We start from the raw sequence: 25,862 nt of genomic DNA, 5'->3' as shown, positions 1-25,862 counted from the left end.
GTCTCCCCGGTTGAGCAAGCGTCTCCCCTACACCGCGTGCGAACGCACGTTCGAACGTATGAACTGCGCGGGAACGCCGCTCGTGGACATTCGGCGTCTGCGCTACGTGGATGGCATCGTTCCCCTTCTCCCAGCGCGTGACGGCGGTGTGATCCCTCAGGAGTGTGTGTGTGTTTGTGATTGGTGCCACTGAGAACTTCCTTCCTCCGCAGGCTCGGCCCCCATCTAGGGAACCTAGGGAAAGGGAACTCTTTAAAACCTCGGCAGCGGTACGTCCGAGGGGCTTTTCATCAGGGGCTTTTCGTCAGATGGTCTAATCATGTGCTGTCCTCATGCAGCGTTCCAGCAGAGAGCGTCTCGTTACCGAGCTCACTTGTAAATAATGTAAATTTTGCTGTATAAAGTTTTCTCTTCTTGTCTTTTTCCCGCATCCTCATCTCCGACGTCCTCCATTCCCTCTCCGGCGCCCGACCATGCTACCTCATCTTTAACAGTGTGCCGGAAAATGGTCGCATAAAACACGATACTAGTGGGGAGCAGAAGGCAGCGGGTTGTCTTAGTAAATGATAATCTCACAACTTCACTGAAGTCTGACTGATGCCCTTCTTACCGTTTTTCTTAATAAAAAGGCTTTCACTATCTCTCGAGTCACCAGGTGCTGATAACAGAATGAGAGTGGTGCTCGGAAAGTGTGGCGTTTTAACATTTGTCGAGGTGTACTGGAAGACGGTCAACAGAGTATCTGTCGATTAAATTTACGTGCTCAAAAAGCCGCCAGTTAGCCCGATGTACACATTAACAGCATCCTGTAAGCAACGTCCTATTTACATTTGAAGGAAGGCAACAAGTGGCTTCTTGTGCCAGCCGTCCGGTTCCCGCCGCCATTGGGCGAATTTTTTTTTTCAGTTGGGGGCCAATTACGGCCAACTTCGCTAGCGCCGAAATCACAACCCTAAAGTCGTGTCTTTTGACAAAGCTCTTCAGACAATCGGAGATGGTGGGAGCGTTGGAGATGACAGCCGCCATACCGCGCGTACCATCATCACGATCCCTAATTTAGCCCCTTACTTAACCTATCCGAGGAGTTTTTAACAAAAAGCACAAGCTTCTGCTTTGTCCCATCTCTTTCAACTGTCCGCGTGCCGGCTACATTTGCCACCACAGCCGCAGCCACTGGTTCTCTCTACCTCGAACTAGCTGATATTACGATCGTCGTACCCGATGCGCACCGCGTCCGATTTCGTTCCATCTTGACCCCTCACTCGCCCCCCGCACTGCGACCACGCGAAGATATAACCACTCGCCTTTATCTCAGATCCAGTGCTCCGGCTCGGCGCAGCCTCCCCGCCCGTCTTCTCCCGCTAAGTCTGGCTCCCACTCGGAAAACTAACCAGTGAAGCTCCCGGAGGTGGCGCTGCATTGACGACGCAGCCCAAATTCCTCTCTTAAGCACTCATCCCCCGCATCCTTCACAATATCTGCGTGAATGGTGTCCCTGTAACCGCTCTGACTGACAGTGGTGTGCAAGGCTCTGTTCTGAGCCCATCTATTCACCGCCGTATCAAGATTGTGACACCTGCCGGTTCCTTTCCTGTTGGTGTCACCAATGGCACAGCCGCTACCACCGCTGCAATGTGCACTACGCGCGTCAGCATTACAGGACGAACTACACCTGTGCTGTTCATCGTCCTCGAACGCTGCGCTAAAGATGTGATAATATGATCCGATTTTTAATGACCCACGCTACACTTATTAAGGAGAAAGCCATATAATCACGTGTAGCGTGCACAAGATACAGCACGCTCTCAGCAATTCATAGCCAAACCACAATCCAATCTACAGCCATCGAACAACTCAATTCGTAATCCAAAAAGGCCCGAACTGTGAACGAAGAAAAATAAGAAATCAAAATTTGGGTGTCGGCGGAATTGAACCCACGCCTGCGGTGTGCGAGACGTGGACGATTCCACTGCGCCACGATGGTTCGACGTTTCGAGCTGAATCAAGGCGCGGCTAGTGAATGCAGAGTTGTCTTAGAAGCGTACATGAGTAAATATTAGCATATAAATTACAGATGCCGGAACTGACTGAATACAAATTTATGTTTCCGGTAAATGTTTACTGCTTGGCGTGCCGTAGCGCCACCATGCGGCACCCACGCCAGCCATCTGTAATCTCCCTCCAATCATAAATATTCTCTTTTATTTTTATTTAGTACATACTGCTAGCCTCACGCCGAGGCTGTTGCAGGATTGGGGCATGTTATACAAGGGGAGAAAACGACAGCAAGAAAAGTACTCTTAGATTATTGTTATACAGTTCTAGTTGGCACAGTGGCCTTTCCCGCTATTAAGGAGCGGGAGAGCCTAACACTACTTTGGGCATTGAAGAAAGTGTGCCATAACTTTTTGGGCATGATCTTGTGCGCAGTAACTGACTCATGCCTTGTGTTTGCTGTGATCTCTTAAAGACCTTAGAGGCCGTCTGCGTAGCTATGCGCTGTGCTTGCAGGAAAGCACAGCCAGACCTGTCTACAAGTACGGCCCACTGCACCCAGACGCTGACTGCTTGTTCCGCCACTTCGTCTATCTTCCCGAATCCCACGACCATGATGCCGGCTACTACGTTTCGTCAGTATAAGACTTGCTCCACATCGTGTACGAATAGCATCGTGGTCCATCTTGGCGTCACATAAATAATCGCCTCTGCACTGAGCACGCCAACCTTTTTTTCAACATGTTCTTGCTGCATCACGATGATCTATACCGACGCAATATTCACCCGGATGGCACCGACTTCTTCCTCGTCATCCTGGCCCATCTTCGCTCCACTGCATTCGCTTAACTTTATGATTCCCCCGCAGCCGGGCACCTCAGCTTGTCAGACAAGTAGACTAGCGCATGAAGGTGGTTTTTCTCGGCTGGGCTTTATCGCTTTGTCTACCCCTATGTGCGCTTCTAAGCTGCGTCGGAAAACTGATGGAGTAAATGGTGCACTTCCGCCTAACCTGGGATCTGACGAACAGGAGAATTTGCCCTCAGACCATGTCTGGCTTCCGAAAAGGATGCAGGAGCATTGACACCGTTATTGCCCTTGCCAATTGTGCAAAACGCAGGAAAGCAGAGCGGTCTATGACCATTGTTGTGTTTCTTGACGTTAAGGGAGCCTTTGATAACGTCACATATGAGGCAATTCCCTCAGTCTTACAATCAGTTCGCACTGGTGGACGAACGCATAACAACTAGCTGCGTTACTATCTTCACGAAAGATGGATTTTTATGTCAACAAGTGAAGGGGACAGAGCTCTTCATCAAATATCTCGAGTAGTACCTCAGAGGTGATATTAAGTCCCGCCCTTTTTCAATACCTCAATTGTTGGCTTGGAAAGATGTTTGCCACCGACAGTTGAAATTTCCCTTTATGCAGATGACATCTGGGTATGGTGTTCTGGACACAATAGGAGCATTGTGCATGCCCGACAACCGAAGGGAATAGGCTGCAATCAATCATTCTTAAGTAAGCGCGGTCTCGCCATATCGCCAGGTAAATGCGAAGTAATTGCATTTTCGAGGCGCTATCTTTCGCCCTACATGCAGAAAGTTGCGGGTACCACAATGCCGCACGTCACAAGCCATAAATTTCTCGGATGGCGTTTGACAGGACACTGTCATGGAGCTCAGATATGCAATAGCTGAAAATCAAGCTCTGCTCTTGAACCACCGGAAGGGGTTGTTCTACGCCTTCATTACTACGGCTCTATGGAGCGCTCTGTGAAGGCCTTTTGCGCTAGTCTCCGAGCTCTCTAGGGTATTTCGCAAACAAATGTTAAAATCTTTGAAGCTGTGCAAGCTAAAGCCTTGCGAATCTGCCTCAGCTTTTCAAAAAATGCCTCCACAGAGGGTACTCTAGCTGAGAGCAGACGTCTATCTGCATTAGTACTGTTAATCCAGGAGCTCCTTCACACCCAGATGCGGTTTGTGGCTCGTGTACCTAACCATACACTCGCAGAGTACTGCATAGAGGAAGTTTCTGACATTCTACCGTCACAGTACCAGCGATAACTTCTCAGACGAGTACAGAGATAGACATGACAGGACCCCATGTGGTCGAAATTTCCGGAGCCCTTCACTACGGCGTCCCTAGTAGCCTGAGTCGCTTTGGGACGTTAAACCCCAGTAAACCTAAACCTGTGAGTCGGCTACGCACGAGTTTCAACTGTGCTTCACGAACAATCCGTTTGGCAGTGTGTGTACTGTGCGCGAGAGATTGTGCCATAAGAACGATTTGACTCCGGTGAGTGAAATTATGCATTGTACCCTTCTCATGGCCTATCCCGAGTGGGACTAGGGCACGTTGTAGATTGCTAAGGTGTGGAATACATCCAGTAGCAGCCTTAAAGAACACAAAGTGCCATTATACAGTGTGTCCAACTGGTACCACTACCCTCCCAGGCCGCCTGGTTTGCGCCGTTAAACAGTGTGGCCGAAAGTCTCATTTCTCCCCACTTACCCTTTGTGCAGATTAGGCGGCTCATGAATTAGAGAAACGGACAGTTTGGAATCAAGGGCCCAACCGTTAACGTTCCAGTCGAGACTGACGAAATGCTCAAGCAGTTGCCAAGGAACATTGACGCCCAGCTTTCAGTCTTTGTAAACATCAAGAGACGCATGTTTGCTAAGACTGTACTTGGTAGACGAGGTTTTGCGTGCTTGCATCTTACCCTGGGTCGAAGTTCTCCGTGATTCTCTGTTCTATCGTCATTATGGCATAAACATTGACGCGGCAAAGTTGGAGACGATATGCAGCGAGGCATAGGCACTTATAACTTATTCTTATAGGTGACTTCTAAAATAATTCTCAGCGTCCTTATCCGATTGCTCAAAATTACACGCTTTGGGCTGTCGCGGTGAAAAAAATGTACAAACTAATCGAGCCATGCGCAGGAGTAACTGTGCCCTCTTACCAGGACGCACTGGAGTACCCGAGACTCTCCAAATGTCAAGTTCGGAACTCTGACAGGGGTATCCGCGCCCCGCCAAAGGATAAGGTGAGCTGCATGCACTTGGTGCCACATAGGCTCAATGAGGTCAGTCCATATTGCCGTAGTGCTTGCAAAGAATATTTCTGTGAGCTGGTTAGGACACACTGATATTTAATAAATTAGTGCACGAGATTATGCCTCGAAGGTACAATTAGGGCATGGGGCTGGATCTGAGCCTAAACCATCCATGTCAGCCTCCTGTGGTGAACATGTGGTCAGGGCTAAATTGGGCTTGCCCCTTTAGAACTAGCATTAGCCCAATGTTGATTTTGGAGCGACTAACTAGATAAAAACCTCACGTTCGTCCTCAGGGGCTACCCAAACCTAAAAAAATTACAAAGACGATTACGACATTCCCTAACGCGACATTTGAGCGCACCTATGCAGGTGTTTTGATTTTGCGGTATGCAGAAGTAAATATCTGAGATAGGAGCCGTGCGCTAAAATAGGCCCGAATAGAAAGCTACGTGGCCTATCCATATCAGGGAATGCAGGTAGAGTGCGGGTAGCCCCACATGGGCTACGTACATCCTACTAAACGTTCGCGCTTTTGTGAGCAGCGTACCGGAGGCCGACGAGGGCCCACGTTGCAGAACCCACATTGGTCGCACCGGGGCCCACATGAGCTGCCCACATTGAACCAACAGGGAGCCTCATTGCATAGCCCAATTTGTGCTACGTGAGAAGGTATGCAGTCGCGAGAAGGCGACGGCTTTTTATTGTCGCGATGCTGTCCACCACGACGACGTCGCATCTAGTGCTTGAGTGACGTAATCTTTTGTGTGCTCCCTGACTGCGCGATTAGGGTCCCCTGCCGCTCACTGAACTACCCTAATAATATGCATTCGTCCGAGACAGCGCTTAATTTTAGTCGACAAGAATGTCAGTTGAAACAAACCAATAGATAATAAACTAAGCAGCGAAACGAAAGCTGACTTAAAACGAGTGGTGCTATCTATGCAGCAAGCCTACACATAATCTTTCATTCATCAAGAAATCTAGTCAAAGCAAATCGCCCAATAATAACTATTCATCTCTTAGGTAAAATATTTTACTCTTTAAGGGAGGGCGCGAACGCAGCCGGCATTCACCGCACTGCAGCTGTCGGCTAAGCGCGCAAGACCACTCTACAGCTGCTTCATTTTGCTATGTACCTTTTCGATTTCAGCAGCGTCTATAATGCAGCCGTAGCTGCTCCACACCTACGTGCCAAGAGTTAAACGGTACATCGTGTTGTGACAGTGTACGAATAGCAGCAGCGTGGTTAGGAATGTGTTCTGGTCGGGTGGTCTTAGCGAGGAGAATGAAGGGTAACCAGGGGATACTCGCAGATGCCTTCTTTTCGTAGTGCACCCAATCTCGCCCGAGGTGAAGGGCATCATAATGAGTGCAGGAGAGGCACTGTAACCTATGTGGAAATATACAGCTCATTTCTCCTATGTGGCAATATACAGCTCATTTCTTCTGTCTGAAGGTCCGAACATACCTTCTACACCTCATGCACACTAAGCATACTTCAAGTATCTTTCAGACTACTATAGTATGCCCCTAGCATGCAGATTATTACCGGAGCTTACGCTGTCACCTACACTTGACCACAAAACATCACGGCGGAAGTGAAATTGCTTGCTTGGGTACTCACAAACTCGTTATTAAATGGTTTGGTTTGGTTTACGGGGTTTAACGTCCCAAAGCGACTAAGGCTATGAGAGACGCCGTAGTGGAGGGCTCCGGAAATTTAGACCACCTGGGGTTCTTTAACGTGCACTGATATCGCACAGTACACGGGTCTCTAGAATTTCTCCTCCAAAGAAATTCAACCGCCGCGGCCGGGATCGAACCCGCGTCTTTCGGGTCAGCAGCCGAGCACCATAACTACTAAGCCACCACGGAGGAACAAGTTTTAACTGCGAAACCGCAAGACTACTCTGTATGTTTATTGACACCTGTTTCACCAGCCGAGCTTTATTGCCTCCAGGCTGATCATAACAAAGTGCAACAGCTGTAGCATGCGCTGCTGCAGCGGCAAGAAAAATGCCTCATGGTACTGCGTGCCAACCGTTTGGATACGTGAAAGCTTACCTCAGTCGAGACGATCCACGCAGCATGGAGTTGACGTAGTTCCACGTCGCAAAGCGCTTACCATTTAAAATGCCAAGCTTGAACCCAAAGTTTCTTCGTTTCGGCTGTCCAGCCAAAATGAAGTTTTATGGTGCTGGTTGCTTTAAATCTGAAAAAAAAAACAACACATAGGCGTAAGCTCAACGCTCCTAGCCTATAAAAAAACAAACTTACTAACACAAGCATTAATTATTGCCGTAGACATGGCATATTAGGCGATACGGGACAAAAGCCACTACAAATCTGGACGCGACAGCGCCCAACTGTCTGAAATCGCACGTCACAAAAGGGCCCGCTGCAGTAAGCTTCCGGGTTAGCCCAGCATTAAATAACTACCGCACTAAAAGAGCAGAAAGGTTAGAAAAAGGGAAGTTGGAATGCCAAAAAACGTTGAGATGTTTTGGCAAGTTCTGGCAAATAAAGAGGAATAGTTGATTAGATCACAAACAAAACTGCCCCAAGCAGCCGCAAGAAAATGATGTGGAAAGACCAGGGGCCTGGGCCCTTAAACTTACAGGCCAGAATCACTCGTGCATGCTGATGGTAGAGCAGGAAACCCGTTATATGCGAATAAGACACACGCACATTGCAGTCATTATCTACGCTATAGGAATGAGGTTGAGGACTGCGTCCTAGCAGTGGTACCTTACGTCCGGAAGGAAAGAAAAACCTGGCTGCGGGGTTTCAGCAACAATAGATTGTAGTGGCACTCTATTCGCAGCACCAGCCATCCTCAGAGAAAGAAGCTGCAGAATATTTTAGCAATTTTTTTTTTACCATCCCGCGCAGTAGCCTGAATGAGTCAGCATTGTAAGTCATTTGAAGGCGCTTAGTATGGCGAGTAATTTACCGTATCGCCCTCGGAATCATTTTATGGCGCCAAAGCGAGCCTCCTCACACCACGTGAAAACCATCTCAGTGCTGCTGCAGCCGCAGCTTTCGCGCTCTACGTGCACAGCTTAAGTTACAGAGACAGAGACGGCATGCTTTTCTCTGCAGGGAAATAAATCTACCCTCTATACTGATGACATTACGGTCTCGACCAACACTTTCAATTTCAAAATCACACAGTTACAGAACTTGTTAATTTTCACACACATTCCTCCTTCAAGAACTCTCCACTTTCAGTTCTTGATTGTCATGAAATAAGCTTTGTCGTCGGAGAAATAGATGGATATGGGCTCGACTTGCGGCGCCAATGCCTGGTCCTTAAAGACGAGGTCTACGCAAGTATTTCGCGAGGTTGTCACAGCCGTAAGAGGCGTTGCGAGCGAGAGGAACGGGATGTTCTCCCGCATAAGTGGTAAGAAATTCCTCTTTGTCCTCATATGTATATAAGTCCTCGCCCACCTTGGCACTCTGACATGTTGCAGTTAATGGTTGATCGCGAGAGTTCGCTTACCCTTTTCAGCGCTAACGCATGCAGCCCACATCTTTCTCATCACCCCACATACCTACACGCACGATTCAGGCGTCCACTGACCCAAGGAGCCAGTTATGCGCACTTGCTTTCCTTAAAATGATCGGGGTCTGAAACATCGCCAACGCCAATGTACACAATGAACGCCGACGGCGGCCTAATGCTTCAGCGCCGCGTTTCTGGAACAATGTAGTCAATGCCTGCAGCCCACATCTCTACCCCATCAACCCACGTACCTATAAGGATGATTCAGGTGTCCACTGACCCAGGGAGCCAGTTATGCGCACTTCCGTTTCTTAAAATGATCGGAGTGTAAATCGTTGCCGACGCCAACGAACACAATGACCGCCGACGGCCTATTGCTTCAGCGCCGCGTGTCTGGCACAACGTTGTAAATTCCTGCAGCCCACATCTCTCTCTCGTCACCAGACGTACCTATAACCACTATTGAGGCGTCCACTGACCCAGAGAGCCAGTAATGCACCCCTCCTTTCCTTAAAACGGCACTGCGTTCTGAATGCCAACTCATGCAGCACACACCTGTCTCTACTGCCACATAGCTTACATCACGATTGAGGTGTCCACTGTTCCAAGAGCGCAGTTATGCCCCTTTCCTTTCCTTTCCAAGCTACCACTCCATTGGCTTCGCAGCTTAGAGCGCGACTAAGGTGACTAAGGTGTCCAGTGCGGTTTACAACAGACAACGGTGACAGGCGATGGCGACGGTGGCGCTGCGAAACGCAGAAACGGGCACCAATGAGCTGTGCTCTAAAAAAATTCAGGGGCACTTTGGGTCTCTAAAGTGCTGCAAGGCGAAAGCGTTTCCTGGCGCACTGTTTGTTTTTAAGCATGAAATGCTTTTAGCTCCCGTTGTCGGCAGTGATGTGATGTCACGCCGAGACCGAGAGCCAACATCCGGGCACTGAATTCCACTCATCCGGGCACTGAAACGAGAACATCCGGGCACCGTACGAGATTTAACGAGATTTAACGAGACACTCTAAGCCCTCCTACAGGACCGGCATACAAGCGCCGGTAGCTTCGCGCCGAACGGGTGGTGGCGTTCCTCCATTCCTGTACGGTGCGGTCCGGGTGTTCACCGAGATGATAGAGAATTACTGCGCCATTTCCTTTCCTCAAAATCGTTGCGTTCAAAGGGCAAGGCATCGCGCCGAACAGGTGGTGGCGTTCCTCTCTTCCTTTACGGTGCGGTTCGGGTATCCACCGAGAAGACAGAGAATTACTGCGCCATTTCCTTTCCTCAAAAAGCGTCGCGTTCGATGGGCATCGCGCCGAACGGGTGGTGGCGTTCCGTGGACTGCCTGGCAGCGCTACAACACGCTGTCGCGTTTCACTCCTAAAGGCGGAGCTTAAGCGTCATTAATTAGCAGTTAATTATATTTTGTCATTAATCAGAAATTAGTCACCAATTAGTAATTTGTCATTACTTCGTCATCAATTATGAGTGACGTAATCCAGTGGTGACGTCACCAGTGTCACATAGGCAAAGTGGTGCGGAAAACGCTTTCGCCTCTACGCACTTTAGATAGTTTAGAACGCGCTGCATATACATTCTTGTGAGGCCTGCGTCTCGTCATGTCCACGCACGCTTCTGCAACGTTCTGCATTTCATGCTTACCCTACTCTCGGTTACGGGGGAGGCACAGATTTTTTACTTTTTTATTTTTCATATTTTGTTTTTATTTATTTTTGCTCGTTCTTAATTTTATTGTTTTTATTTGTATTTTCACGTCTTATTTTTATTTTGTTTTTATTTTTATTTTCTTATTTTTTATTTTCCTTTTCTTGACTTTACTCCTTTTATTTTATTTATGAAGTCCATGCATTAACTAGATTCGCCTTTATTCATGCTGGAACCTTGAGCCTTTAAGCAGTGACGCCGAAAGGCTGACGAATCTGCCACGCGTCTGTCGACACGGCTGCCGACACTCCTGCCGACGCGTCTGTCGACACTCCTGCCGACGCGTCTGCCGACACGGCTGCCGACGCGTCTGTCGACACTTCTGCCAACACGGCTGCCGACGCGTCTGCTAACGACAGTATGAGGCATTAAAGGCTTTCGCCTTAAAAATGCATCCGCTATGCTCCTTGGTTCGTAAAAAATTCAAGGGGCCACTTTGTTGACCTAAAGTGCAGTGAGACGAAAGCCTTAAGCCCAGTGTTGCTGCCTATGTCACTGATGTGTGGTTATGATGTTAAGGTTCTCCTCTAAGAGTAAAACGCGACGGCGTCTTGCAACGCTGCCAGGGAGTCCACAGAACGCCATCGCCGGTTCGGCTGTACGCCTTGCTCGACGGTAAATTGGTTTATGAGGAAAGGAAATGTATGTGTTTCGCATACCTCGGGGGACACCTGAACCTCGCCGTAACGGGAAGGGTGGAAGATGGGAGTGAACGAAGACACCGTATTCACTAGAGGCGCCTTTGTTAATTCCAGACCATAGAACTGGCACGGCGGAGTGGTTAGCATGCTCGTCTCGCACTCCGGAGACCAGGGTTCGATTCCCGAACTGGATCAATTTCCTACTGGGTTTTATTTATTTTTCTGACGAAGAGAAAGGTTAATTATGCTAATTGGGTAATTAAGCAGTTAACTAAACTCATTTCAACTTACTGCGAGCATCATATACGATCCCTGTAATTGGTTGGATGTTTACTAGCCAAAGTTCAATTGGCCCCGTTTGAAATTTGCGGAATGTGAAGTCACGACCATTTCGACGAATTGAAAAGCGTGACATTTCTGTCGACAACTCCTGCTTACAACGATGAGGCATTAAAGGCTTCCGCCTTAAAAATTGTACCATGCCAACCGGTTTCCGCAGAATGTTCTGGATGACATCTTTCGATTCTGTGTTTGGTGCCGTATAAACTTACTAGTTAAGCCCAGCTTACGGCAGGGATTTGAGCCATCGACCTATAAATAGGGGGCTGCGTAAAAAAAATCATATCATGGGTGGTTCGGATGTCCACCGAGGTAAGTGACACAGTGGCTGTGTCATTTTCTTCTCTCAAAAATATAATTTTAAATTCTCCTACGGGCAACGCGTCAGGCCGAACGGCCAATGGCGTTCTTTGGACTCCCTGTAAGTGCTGCAAAACTGTCGCGTTCCACTCTTAAAAGCGAAGCTTAAGCGTCTTTCAGTTTTCTTTTTCTTTTCGTGTGTTTCTCAAGCCCGGCCAAGAGAAACCGAGAAGAAACGCCATCATCGCCAAGTAAAAAAATTCTGGGGGCACTTCGGCTCTCTAAAGTGCTGCAAGGCAAAAGCGTTTCCTGGCCAGTGTTTGTTTTTATTTACTTTATTATTTTTCACATTTTGTTTCTTATTTATTTTTTGCTTCTTTTCTTAATTTTATTGTTTTTTATTTTTATTTTCACACCATATTTTTATTTTGTTTTCATTTTTGTTTTATTTCCTTATTTTTTATTTTCCTTTTCTTGACTTTACTCCTTTTATTTATGAAGCCCATTCATTCACTAGATGCGCCTTTATTCATGCTGCAACCTTGAGCCGCTTAAGCAGTGATGCCGAAAGGCGGACGAATCTGCCGACGCGTCTGTCGACCCGGCTGCCGACGCGTCTGTCGACACTTCTGCCGACGCGTCTGTCGACACGGCTGCCGACCCGTCTGCCGACACTCCTGCCGACGCGTCTGTCGACATTCCTGCCGACGCGTCTGTCGACACGGCTGCCGACGCGTCTGCTAACGGCAGTATGAGCCATTAAATGCTTTCGCCTTAATAAAGAACAGCATGGTGTTAGCCGCGCTGCAGAAACCGACGAACGCCAGCAACGGAGACCTCAGTCCGGCTGTGAGTAGGCGGCGGTGTCCATCTGCAAATTGAGGCACTTTTGCGCGTTTCATTTTCTCAAAACCAGCGGAAGGTTTAGACCGTTAATTTTTAGGGAATGCAAATGCATATCACTGGCTCCCTGGATGAGTGGATCCCTGTCGCGCTTTGAGGTTCGTCATGGCCGTGTCCACCTGCAAAAAACAAACGCTGTTCGATGTTGGGCTGCGCGGTCCACTCCCGCGTTTCGCGCTCCTGTTGAAAACGCGTTGCAACGTGTTTCCTTCACTGTTTCGAGAACGAACGCTGAAGCAAGAAAGGTCCGTACATTTAGGGCAGCGCGTACCCTGCAGAAACCCATGCTTTTCCACGATATTAATGCAAAAGCATTTCTTGGCTATGTTCGCGGCTTCCCGTTCGCAGAAAGTGAACGCAAAATATGTCTGCAGCCCTTGCGTCGTTTGAGGAAGTGTACGTGAATGCGGATAATAAAATGTCGCTGCCCGTCAGATTTGGTTGAAGTCGAGTAATTAATTAGAAACGAAAAAGTCGATCAGACGTCGAAATAGTCGCGGATGTCAGTATAGTGGGTCGACGTCAAAACAGCCCTGGACATAGAAATTGTGTAAAAAAATCTGCTACCAAGCCCTATGGAGGTTTGAAATAGATTAAAAAGTTATTAATTCACTTTATTTATAATCAAACAAAAAGGTTTGGTTTGGTTTGTGGGGTTTAACGTCCCAAAGCGACTAAGGTTATGAGAGACGCCGTAGTGGAGGGCTGCGGAAATTTCGACCACCTGGGGTTCTTAAACGTGCACTGACATCGCACAGTACACAAAGCTTTGGTTGGTGTGGTTGGCCCGATGGCGCCCGATGGTTGGCCCGATGGCACCAGCCCGGCTCGGCGTTCTCCGCTAGCTGGGCCCCCGATCACAACACCACCGACGAGTGCGCGTTCGTTCCTTACGTATGAGTCGAATGATGCCGTATCTCGTTGTGTGAGAGGCGGCAAGTGTGGAAAAGGTGTCAATGCTTTTGCATTCCCCCAATACGGGTCGCCGCAGTGATCCCTAACGTTTTTCGTGCTTACCGATGTCAAAATATCGGCCATTTTTCTCATCAACGCAGTTATTAATGTCCCACCAATTGCAAGCTGTTGCATGAGGTAGTGTTGCTTTGTTATTCTATGGCCTGCATGCCAGTTCATAGGAAGGAGGTACTGGGGGAATTTGTGGCTGCAGGAATTCCTTCAGCGAATGTGATTCCTGCGACGCGCCTAGTATTTCGATGTTTCCTTGCGCACCTATTTCATTCAAGTCCCTTTGATACGCTGACAGACCGACAAATACATGTCGAAATGAAATTCAGGGGGCAATTAAGACTGCTTACATGCTGTGACGGCGAAAGCATGTCTTTCATTGTGAGAGTCTGAATTCGATGCAAATTGAACACTGCGAAATAAACGCAGGCGCGCCCCCGAACGCTGATACCGCAAACGCTGAATCCACAAAGACCCGATTGAAACACTCGTTTCGAATGCCTCTCACGTGCGATCTTCCAACCTAAGAGACATGCGCTGTATTCAACCAGAAATCCTGCCGCTACACGCAACGGTGTACGACGAACGGCTGCGTCACTTTTTAATACAAAAAATTACGAGGTACTTTAGCGGCTAAAGTCGTGAAAGGCGAAAGCCTGAGTGCTGCATTCTGCTACGCGATTGTTCACTGCACATTTTGTTGGTGCATTAATTAACTGCCAATTAATGACGCTTAAGCTTCGCCTTTAGGAGTGGAACGCGACAGCGTGTTGTAGGGCTGCCACGAAGTCCAAGGAACGCCACCACCCGTTCGGCGCGATGCGTTGCCTTTTGAACGCAACGCTTTTTGAGGAAAGGAAATGGGGCTGTAATTCTCTGTCATCTCGGTGGACACCTGAGCCACACCGTACAGGAAGGGAGGAAGTGTGAGTGAAATAAGAGGGGCCGTAGTGAAGAAAATGAAAATTGTATTTGAGGAAAGGAAGTTGCGCAGTAACTGTCTCACATATTTCGGTGGACACCCGTCAAAATTCGCGCGCGGTGACGTCACGACAACTTGGACCAATCTTAAACGCGGACAAATACGCCTTGCTCGTCGGTAAATTGGTTTTTGAGGAAAGGAAATGTATCTGTCTGTCATATCTCGGTGGACACCTAAACCTCGCCATAACAGCAAGGGAAGAAGATGGGAGTGAACGAAGACACCGTATTCACTAGACGCACCTTTGTTCATTCCAAACCATCGAGCTGGCATGGCGGAGTGGTAGCGTGCTCGACTCGCACTACGGAGACCGGGGTTCGATTCCCAAGTTCGGCCAATTTCTTACTCGGTTGTGTTTATTTATCTGGTCTGACTGGAAAGGTTAATTGGACTAATCGGTTAAGTAAGCTATTAACTAAACTCAGTCAAACTTAAAACGTATACGATCTCTTTAATTGGTTGCATGGTTAGTAGCCAAAGTACAATTGGCCCCGTTTGAAATTCGCGCACTGGGACGTCACGACCGTTTCGACCAATTGAAAAGCGTGACATTTCTGTCGACAGCTCCTGCTTACAACGATGAGGCATTAAAGGCTTCCGCCTTAAAAATTGGGCCGCCGCGGTGGCTCAGTGGTTATGGTGCTCGGCTGGTGACCCGAAAGACGCGGGTTCGATCCCGGCCGCGGCGGTTGAATTTCTTTGGAGGAGAAATTCTAGAGGCCCGTGTACTGTGCGATGTTAGTGCACGTTAAAGAACCCCAGGTGGTCAAAATTTCCGGAGCCCTTCACTACGGTGTCTCTCATAGCCTTAGTCGCTTCGGGACGTTAAACCCGATAAACCAAACCAAACGAGCCTTAAAAAATGACAGAGGCTTAGCTTGGTTAAGCCCTGAAGGTTGCGAAAGCAAATTACGAGCAACTTTAGCGACTAGAGTAGTGAAAGGCGAAAGCCTGAGTGCTGCACGGAACGCCGGAATTAGCTTGAAGTGCTATTGAGGTGTCCACTAAACCACAGATTTGGTAAGGCGCGTTTCTTTTCCTCCAAATCAATGCAGTCTACAACGCTGTCTATGTCAGAGCGCATCAATGAACGCCGGAATTAGCTTAAAGTGCTATTGAAGTGTCCACTAAACCACAGAGTTGGTAAGACGCCTTGCCTTTCCTCGAAATGAACGCAGTCCCCTCTCTTACTGCCTGGGATCTGCGGCGCTCCGTGGCTACCGCTGGGACCACGCCGACGAACCGACTGGGATCTGCGGCGCTCCGTGGCTACCGCTGGGACCACGCCGACGAACCGACTGGGATCTGCGGCGCTCCGAGGCTACCGCTGGGACCACGCCGACGAACCGACTTGGTAGCTCATATTTCACCTCGGTATGACGTCACAGACGCGTGACTACCGCCGGGACCACCGCCGGGACCACGCTGAAGGCTCAAAACCTAGCGTAGTATTGCTTTCGCAATAAAAATTTTGAGGAAAGGAAATGGCGCAGCAACTGTCATATCACGATGGACGCCTCAACCGGACCCTAAGGAATTCCACTGATTCTGTGAAGGCATACAATTGAAAGTGCATATAGCGTCGGTTCGAATCCCTGTCGCAAGCTAGCCTCCAATTTGTCTAGCACGTGTCAGGTATATACACTGCGAAATCTGAAGACACCACGCGAGGGAATCATTAGAGAGCCTGCGAAGGTGCATATATCATCGGTTTGAATACTGTCGAAAGCTAGCACATGTAAGTATATGCACTGGGAAACCTTAAGGCACCACCCGGAATGCTCTATGATAAACGGTTGCGCACAATTTTGGCACGAATGCAGTCGGGACAACTAGCGCCACATTGAGGTTTCAGCTAGAATGGAGTAGAGTACATATATGCAAGAATGAAATTTCACAGGATTGGCTGAAATCGCGGTGCCAAGCTTGATGCTTCAGTTATGCGGCCGCTTGGTGACGGCACCCTATTTTTCTTGTCATCGCTTTGATTTTCTGTACCACCAGCGAGTACACACGCTAACACACGCCGCCTGCTTTTTAAAGGGGCTGCGAAACACTGCTTGGGGGGTACCGGCTATACTTCAGGTGGATTCTTTATGTCACACAGATGCTGACTTAAAAAGAATTACAGGAATCGATGCACAGGAACGGGAGTTATTCAGTGGAGAAATTTCAAAATACAAGCAAACAAAACGATGCCCTCAACTCGATTTTGGCGGGGCTTCCCACTCCTATTTCGCTCTCCCAATGACGGCACCTGGCGCAACCAATCAAAACAGCCAGCCAGAGCACGTCGCGCAAGTTTGTACTCCATGATTGCCTGCTCCCTGTAACTCGTTTTTGCTGAGACTGGCAGCGTCGTTTTCATGCCAGAGCGCCCCTGGTGGTGTATATTTATTTTACTTGCTTTGCAGGGCTTTTATCTAAGACTAACAAGTTGTTTTTGTTGATCTAATATAAACCGCAGACAGGTGCAAAATGTGTCTATTTATTCACACAATTTGCAGTATATTTACTGTTTGTCCGATCATCAAGCTCGCGCCAGGTGATGTCATATCCGCTGCTAAAAACCCGCCAGTGTGTGGCGACACCATCAGAGCCATGAAGTTGTTTTTGGGAGGACATTAAAATATTAAAAAACAGAATATACGCGGTATTACCGACGCTATTAGCACCATTATCACTCACTGTATGCAATCAACAGGCAAAACAGTTAACTGAGATTGTGTTTCTGGACCCAAAACCCGCCAGTGTGTGGCGACACCATCAGAGCCATGAAGTTGTTTTTGGGAGGACATTAAAATATTAAAAAACAGAATATACGCGGTATTACCGACGCTATTAGCACCATTATCACTCACTGTATGCAATCAACAGGCAAAACAGCTAACTGAGATTGTGTTTCTGGACCCTTTTAAGGTGAAAGTCTTTACTGCCTCATAGTGTCGTTAGCAGCCGTGTCGGCAGGTTTGTCCGCGTTCCGGCGTCACTGCTTAAAAAGAAACTTCGTCGAGGATGGGAATCGAACCAGGGCCTTTGGCATTTGAAGCGGAGACGCTACCACTCCGCCAAGAAGTGTCAGGTTTTGCGCATGAATAAAGGCGCATCTAATGAATGCATGGGTTTCGTAAATAAAATAAAAGGAATATGAAAGGAAAATAAAAGGAATATAAAAGTGAAATCAAAAAAGAAACAAAAATAAAATATGAAAATTAAATAGAAACAATAAAAAAATTGAAAATCAAATGGAAAAAATAATAAAATATGAAAAAAAACAGACAGTACGTCAGGAGTTCTCTCGCCTTGCATCACTTTAGAGAGCCAAACTGCCCCTGAATTTTTTCTGATGGAGATGGTCAGGCATGCGCCTTAAAGGGTGAAAATGTAGCCGCCAAACGCATTCCTGCATTAAACCACGTACTACGAGCATGCGCCCAACACAAAAGCGACTGCCGCCAGAAGACGTCGGCGAACGCGCACCCAACGCGACAGCAAACGTGTGCAGAGCACGTCAGGCAACGCGCCCACAGCTTTCCAGAACGCGTCAGTGAGAGCTTAATGAACGCCACAGCGAACGCGCGCCAGATAACCAGGCAGCTCGCTACAAAGGAACGCAGCCTCAATTGGAGAAAAGCCGGTATTTTGGGATGTGACCGGAATTAGTAATAATAATAATGATTGATTTTCGAGCAAAAGAAATAGCGCACTATCTGACATATCTCGGTGGTCACCGCAACCGCGCCGTATGGGAAGGGAGAAAATGGGAGTGAGAGAGAAAGAGGTGCCGTAGTGGAGGTCTCCAGAAATTTCGACCACCCGGGGATCTTTAACGCGCACTGACAACGGGCAGCAGACGGCCCCTTTTGCGTTCCGCCTGCATCGAAACGCGGCCGCCGCGGTCGGGTTCGAACTCGAGTATACTCGATGGAATTCCCGCGCGGCGGCGGGAATTCCATCACACGACCCTGTTCTCATTTGCACAGTGCTATACTTATTGTGGCATAGAGGAAAAACACACAATTCTTGCTTAATAAAAGACAAAGTGTACTCACAGCACGACCATCATGCAGGGTCAAGTACGACACAGTGACACGGCGCAGTCCTCTGCACGGCACATAATGCTCCTCGTTACTTGCATGTCGAGCGCAGTCACTCCAGGTGGGGCAGCACCATCGTTCCTCAGGCCCAGAAGTTGTGCTTAGTTCTTCAGAAGAAACCACCGCAAATTCAGCGCAGCAGACGAATCCACATGGTCACCTCAGCAGAGAACACATCGCAGGGTGCGTCTCGATAAACGACGCACGCACCACCGAATCCACCTATGCTCTTAGATGCGAAGGCTTTCATTTCACAAATCGCTACGTTTCCGGCAGCTGCCGCACTGCCGCGGCGTACCATAGCCAATGCGGTTCCTGTATGCGCTGAGCCAATCATACGACGCAACGCTGTTCATTCTTTAGAGCGCGTTTACGATTAGCTCGCGCACGCGTTCGTTCTCTGCACTCGTTCAAGGCGGCTGTGTGTAAAGCGTGTTGCGCAAACAAGCGAGCGCCGTAGAATGCTACTCCCAGCTAAATAGGGCACTGTTCGAGCTCAAATTTAGCTCAGAAATGGAATTTGGTGAGCAGAATTGTTTCATGCTACATTTGTTCTGGTTGCTTGCCTGGATCAATCAAAAAGTTCAGCGGCACTTTACTGTCTAAAGTGCGTAGAGGCGAAAGCGTTTTCCGCACCCTTGCCTATGTGACACTGGTGACACCACCACTGGATGACGTAACACATAATTGATGAGGAAGTAACGACAAATTCCTAATTAGTGGATAATTACTGATTAATGACTAAATAAAAATTAGCTGCTAATTAAATAACTGCTAATTAATGGCGCTTAAGCTTCGACTTTAGGAGTGGAACGCGACAGCGTCTTGTAGCGATGCCAGGCAGTCCACCCGTTCGGCGCGATGCCTTGGCCTTTGAACGCAACGCTTTTTGAGGAAAGGAAATGGGGCAGTAATTTTCGGTGGACACCCGAACTGCACCGTACAGGAAGGGAGGAAGTGGGAATGAAAAAAGAAAGATAAAGAGGCGCCGTAATGAAGAAACTGAAAATTCTCTTTGAGGAAAGGAAATTACGCATTAACTGTCTCGAATATCTCAGTGGACACCCGTCGAAACGCGGACACATCTGCCGACAGGGCTGTCGACACGACTGCCGACACCGCTGCCGACACGGCTGCTAACGACAGTATGCAGCATTAAAGGCTTTCGCCTTAAAAAAAAAGTCGCATATTCGCATCGTCTGCGGCGGCGGCGGCGGCGAAGGAAATTAAGCCGTTATGCCAGCGATCGCACTGGTGGCGCCATGTCGTTTGCTGGCCATGCAGATTCAGCAAGGGAGTGGGGTCGATTTGTTTTGCAAAGGTTTGAATGCGCTTTTTCAGCTGCTTTATCGGGGATCAAAATAACCGTACTTTGGCCAAAACTCCACGAAATTTCAAATCATTCGTGAAGGAGAGCCTTCAAAACATCCTGCAAAACACCCCACCCTCTCCTTCCTCCCTACCGCCCCTCTCTGCCGAATCTCCATGGTCAACAAACCAGATGACGCCACTGCTGCTGACAGAACGGCTTGATTACCTTCTCTGTCGCCGCAGACGGTGCTAATGTACGAATTTTTTTGATCGATTCTGATCGCTTCAGGCAAGAAACCCAAACAAATGTAGCACGAAACAATTCTGCCGACCAAATGGCATTTCTGTGCTGAATTTGAGCTTGAACAATCCACCCGTTTAGCTGAGATATGCATTCTAAAGCGCATATGTTTATTTACGCAACATGGCCGCATTTCCGCAACGCGGCGGCCGCGTTTCGATGTAGGCGGCGCGCATATAAGGCGCTCGTATGCTGTTCCTCAGCGATGTCAACGCACGCTAAAGATCCCCAGGTGGTCGAAATTATTCCGAAGACCTCCACTACGGCACTTCTTTCTCTTTTCGCATCGACAGCTACACTACGCCAGCCGCTACGCCTCTTGAGCATGGTCGCACTTTCGCCGTGGTCGGACTTCCGCCTTGGTTGCAGCGCGGCCGTGGTCGCACTGACCTTGAGTCGTTGCCATTTACAGTGTGGTTGTTCCTGTATTAAGGCGAAATCCTTTAATGCCTCATACTGTCGTTAGCAGACGCGTCGGCAGGAATGTCGACAGACGCATCGGCAGGAATGTCGACAGACGCGTCGACAGATCTGTCCGCCTTTCGGCGTCACTGCTTAAAAAGAAACTGCGCCGAGGGTGGGAATCGAACCAGGGCCTTTGGCATTTGAAGAGACGACGCTACCACCCCGCCACGAAGGCTCAAGGTTCCAGCATGAATAAAGGCGCATCTAGTGAATGCATAGGTTTCATAAATAAAATAAAAGGAATAAAGTCAAGAAAAGGAGAATAAAAATAAAAGAAAATGAACAAAAATAAAAACAAAATAAAACAAGATATGAAAATAAAAATAGAAAACAATAAAAACAAGAAAAGGAGCAAAAATGAAAAAAATATGAAAAATAAAAAGGAAATAAAAACAAAGTTCGCCAGGAAATGCTTTAGCCTTGTAGCACTTTAGAGAGCGAAAGTGCCCCCTGAATTTTTTTTGGACGATATAGCTCTACGGTTTCACTTGTGCTGTGCAAATACAACGCAGGTATTAGTGGATAGAGTGCAAAAACCGTGTCTCTGCACGGCGCAAAGGCAGTGTTTTCGCGGTTGCTAATGGTAGTGTCAACACCGAACTTTTTTGGTGGGGGCCACGCTTATAAAGCTCGAAGGGCACGTTCCGGTGCCGAACTAACAGCTGGTTATGAGTGAATGCTTTTAGGATGCAATATAGATGTGCTCTGACGAAAAAGCATGATGTGGAATGAATAAAGTGCCCCGAACGTTGCTATCGGTCGATGCCAGCCAAAAAGCATTTCAGGGTCAACTTCAGCCACGTCTCGTAACCGCTCTGATAACGCCTCGCTTATTTGGCTGCAGTGCCTCCTCTGATTACAAGTTTGCTACCGATTCGAGCACTTTCGGTCACAAGATCAGAGCGACCAGTCGAAGACACCATTAAGCTCCACGTTCAAGGGGGGGACACGATAGCGTTAACGAGTCCCCGTCAACTGCTGCTCTTCCCTCATAGACACGGTCACTGTTTCCACATTCATATAAAGGCCCGGTTTGATAAAAATGTGCGAAGGTGCATCCTTGGCCTAGGGGTAGTGCCTGACTCTATACTCCGTATCATGTATAACAGGCAACGCTTCCAAAGCTAGCGCGCCTGTTCGCGCAGGCGAAGCCCGCACGCAAAAAGTAGTTCGCCATACAACCAAAGCGAACACAAACATATTTCGTAGCGGCAAATCTTAAGTGCCGTGACTGGCAGCTCCTGGACTTCGTTTTACTTACTGCCTCATTTTTGTCCTGCGACGCGTCGAGATTTTGAGAAGCAAAAGTGCACGTGGTGGTATGATACGCGGTTGGTAGGTCGAATCGCTTCTGCTAAATCAGCGCCAAAAAAGTAGTTCACACTCCGTGAAAATTACTTCCAGAGAACCTGAACACAGAGCGCCTCACACCTTCGACCGCCATTTTTAATGCTACTGCATCGTTTTATACCGCTCTTTGTATTCGACTAAACAATGACAGGAGTTTCGAAAAGAACGAATGATACGTGGCGGAGTAAAATAGTTTCGCGGACTCACTACTTCAGCAACCTCCGCAGCGTTGCCTGCTATGTATGAAACACAGTATAGGGTCAGGGGTTCGATTGCTGACTAATTACCTCAATTTTCTTTTCAGCGCAATTCATGTGCTTTACATACTTGCATGTCCGAATGACGTTTAATTGAGTCACGTTGCGACCTCCTTACCACCAGTTTTGCTGTGACTGAATCACTATTGAAATCCGCCGCTTTACGTATGACATAGCTATCTTTTCGACCAATCCAGTTTTCCGCTCACAGTGCGAAACGAACGCAGCCAGATATAGCACAGAAGGGGTTACTTGCAGCTGTCGCTGTAAGACACAGCTGACCACCGAAATATGCCCGGCTGGCTTTGTCTCAGGCTACATGACGCACGGAAAAGCGAGCATGCGTGCGGTTGCCTTTCTCCAGTGGTCAAGTGTAAGCCGCAGCGCAAAAATAATGAACAAGTAATAAAAGTGACTTACAAGTAATGAAGCAGTGTTTATAAAAAGCAAAACACAGCAGATCGTGCAGAAGTGCAGTCTGGTGACATGTTGGGGGATATAGTTCGAAGTTTTGCGAAACAGTGCGCTTCGCATGAACAGCAGATTTTCACTTCTTTCAATCACTGGGGCAAAGTGCTTGATGCGTTATGCATTGTTCGGCATGCTAAAGGCGCTGTTTGCGACTACCTCCAACTATGCAGCATCAGCTAAAATCATCAATGAAAGGGAATTCTGTTTTCGTTTGTGCACTGCTGCAGAAGATGCTGTGGGATAAAGGAGTTAAAATCCACCCTGGCATAGCCTTTCAATTACAAAGGAAGAGCTTCCGCAGCAGGTTCGCTGTTGAATAAAAATTCGCATGGGCGTGGAGATCAAACCCGAGAAGGCCGCCTGTCTATGGCCAGTCACTCTGCCTGCTAAGATAGACATTATCAATAACATATGGAAGCGCAAGGCCTAATTGAGTAATAAATTGAAATGGGATTGGTTCTCGTTGTGCTTGATTGCAAACTAGTGTGTAATTACTCACTCACTGAAAATTTACTCATCCTTGGGGGTGTTTTTGATTATCCTCTATTCTGACATTCTGTGTTGCATGAACTCGTCATGGAAGACAGTTGGGCTAGTTGGTGTGATTTCGTTAGTGACTGCGACATTGCAACTAGCGTGGAAAGCACAAGGACAGCGACAAAAGGAACCGACGTGCTGTCCCGTCGGTTCCTTTTGTCGCTGTCCTTGTGCTTTCCACGCTAGTTGCAATGTCGCAGTCACTAATGAACTCGTCCTGTCACTACAGAGTAAGGGCTCTTTTATATTCATGCTCATAAATAAGAAGGCCAAGCGGCTACTACACGGTCTTCAACCAGTTCACCTGTGGCTTCAATCATGAAATTCGATGGCATGCCACAGTTTGGAAGTAAATATGGTACTGAAGTCGATGCGCCTCAATGTGTCTCAATCCAACTGAAAGAAAACGACAGGGAAATTCCTTTTTATTCCGGATGCATTGCCAAAAGGGTTACAGGAATCACATACATTCCTGAATGTAACTAATGAGGCAAAATAGGAACGGCATCCTCCTTAACAAATGGCAGCATGGCGGCCAACGCGCACGGATAGTTACTGCCACGCGACCGCACTTCTTGGTCCTAGGCGGCTTCACAAACAGTGACGTCTAAATTTCCGGAGCCCTCCACTACGGTGTCTCTCATAGCCTTAGTCGCTTTGGGACGTTAAACCCCATAAAACCAAACCAAACCTTATTTTTTTTTATCTGCGATTGATTCGAATTAGACTTTGTTGCGTTTATAGAGCTGCAGTTTGCATGCAAGGCTCAGCGCCAAGTATTGGCTCTGCCGGACTGGTGGCACAGCTAGGGTATGCGGAACAGCTTCAGGTGGGATCATGTTTCGGCATTTTATGCCGATTACTGATTTCCCCCCGAGCAGCTGTTGCACTTAGCCTAACGCGTCGCCGCTGCAGCGGGAATCCCCGAGCCGCCGCCCAGCATGGCGACCCCCCCTTGTCGGGGATATGACCCGTTAACTGCGTCGTGGACTGAAATCATCCCTAAAGAACCGCTATAAAACGACCCGCCTGCAGAAGAAATTACTGATGAGCATCTTGCAGCGTGGATCACTCTTCACAAAGGTGGCCACCGCTCCAAGCGAGACGCCGCCTCGAACGCTAACGTGACGGCAAGACAACAGCTGCATACAGCGGCGTCCGGTCATCACCTCCAGCCAAACTTTCCTGGCGACCCACTCGAACACCCAAATTCGACAAAGACATCATTATTGTGGTCAAGCCACGCACATCCATCGACCTACGGGCAGCATTCCCACCGGGCGAACTTGGCAACGCCTTGACCGCCTATGTTGGCATCGACGCGGCTCAGCAGGCCTCGTTCGTGAACTAGCCCCCGTGGGACCAAAACCTCTTCATTTGCGCAACCCAAGACACCAACATCGCAAACAAATTGGCCAGGGAATTCATCTTTTCTTCCAGCAAAGGACAGGTTCCCGTGCAAGGAAACGTAAAATTGAACGGTGAAGTGTGCCGTGGCATTATTACCGTCAACGAGCGGGAGACCACGGCAACGCTCAAAGGCAAGATCGTGTGGCGGGACGGGGACATCGCCTTCGTCCGGAAACTGGGCAAATATTCGATAGCGCTCATCACCTTCGTGGGTAGAAGAGTGCCGCGCTTCGTCCGCTATAACACGACTATCACACCGGTGCGAGAATACAAGCGCACTATTCCCGCCTGCTACCGGTGTGGTACCATTGGCCATCGTGCGAACATCTGCCCCAGCCCCAGTGGAAGAAAGATGCGGCCATTGTGGACAGAATGTGGGGACAACGGCAGAGGGTATGAAACCTCATGAGTGCAAGCCATCGTATCTCGTGTGCGGGGAAGCCCACCTTACGGGCTCCCAGGCATGCAAGGACAAGTTCCGGCGTCTCCAGGCGCCCGCCCAAGGACACTCCGGTGCAACGTCCAAAGTCATCGCCGGGCACCGTGCCAGGAGGTGCTTCCGGCAGCCCAGCTGCGGGATCGCGGCGAGAAGGCGGCGACGCCCGGCCCCCGCCAGCCAACCCGAAGACGCCACAGCAGCCGTCGAAGACGCCGCCGCAGCAAAACCGACAAACGTCAGATCAGGCCGCTCTGGCCTTGCAGCCTGAGGACTTCCCGGATCTCGGAGGCGCTACCCAGCAGAAGGCCTCCAAAAAATCACAGGGCAAGGTTGGTGGTCGACCTAGGGTCGTTTCTCAGTCCTTTCCTCCCCCTCCTCATCCCTCTCCCGAACTTATCGAGATGCGCCGCGAAATGGCGGCGCTACGCAAGCAAGTTAAACAGCTCGCGGCTGAAAACGAAATTCTCCGCATGAGAAAATCCACATCGTCGCCACTGGCACGCGAAGGTGCGCCCGCGTCTGAGAACCCGGAGCCCATGAGCGAAGGGTCTGTTCCCCAATCCAATGCGACTCGTCTGGACGCTCTAGAAAACAGCGTAGCTGAAATTTATATTCAGCTTAGCGGTCTCGGCCAGCTAATTTCCGAAATTATCAACAAAACTATTGCCGAAACCACCCAGAAGATGACCCTCGCGGTCACAAGTAACATTAAAACCTGGATCAATGATTCCAACCGCCTGGGGCGTCGCCCAAGCCACACTAATAATAATAATAATAATAAATACTTCATTCACACCAAAGAAACAATA

At 48.6% G+C, this 25,862-nt stretch overlaps 1 long non-coding RNA gene across 3 annotated transcripts in view; it reads right to left on the bottom strand.

The window, feature by feature from the left end:
- The window catches only part of LOC149343594 (uncharacterized), a 239,145-nt gene extending 220,062 nt beyond the window's left edge, over positions 1–19,083 (bottom strand). Inside the window, exons 1-2 of one of the 3 annotated variants that reach the window (XR_016283136.1) lie at positions 18,468–19,083; positions 7,124–7,271 (exon numbers count right to left, since the gene is read on the bottom strand). This is a non-coding gene — a long non-coding RNA (uncharacterized LOC149343594). The remainder of the gene's footprint in view (positions 1–7,123; positions 7,272–18,467) is intronic. The other 2 variants (XR_016283135.1, XR_016283134.1) reach the window with 2 other exon arrangements.
- Positions 19,084–25,862: the final 6,779 nt, after the last annotated feature.

Source organism: Amblyomma mixtum, chromosome 5, assembly GCF_055824585.1.
Source record: "Amblyomma mixtum isolate Tamu chromosome 5, ASM5582458v1, whole genome shotgun sequence".
In the NCBI taxonomy this organism is placed as follows: Eukaryota; Metazoa; Arthropoda; class Arachnida; order Ixodida; family Ixodidae; genus Amblyomma; species Amblyomma mixtum.
This window is presented reverse-complemented; position numbering and strand designations above follow the sequence as displayed.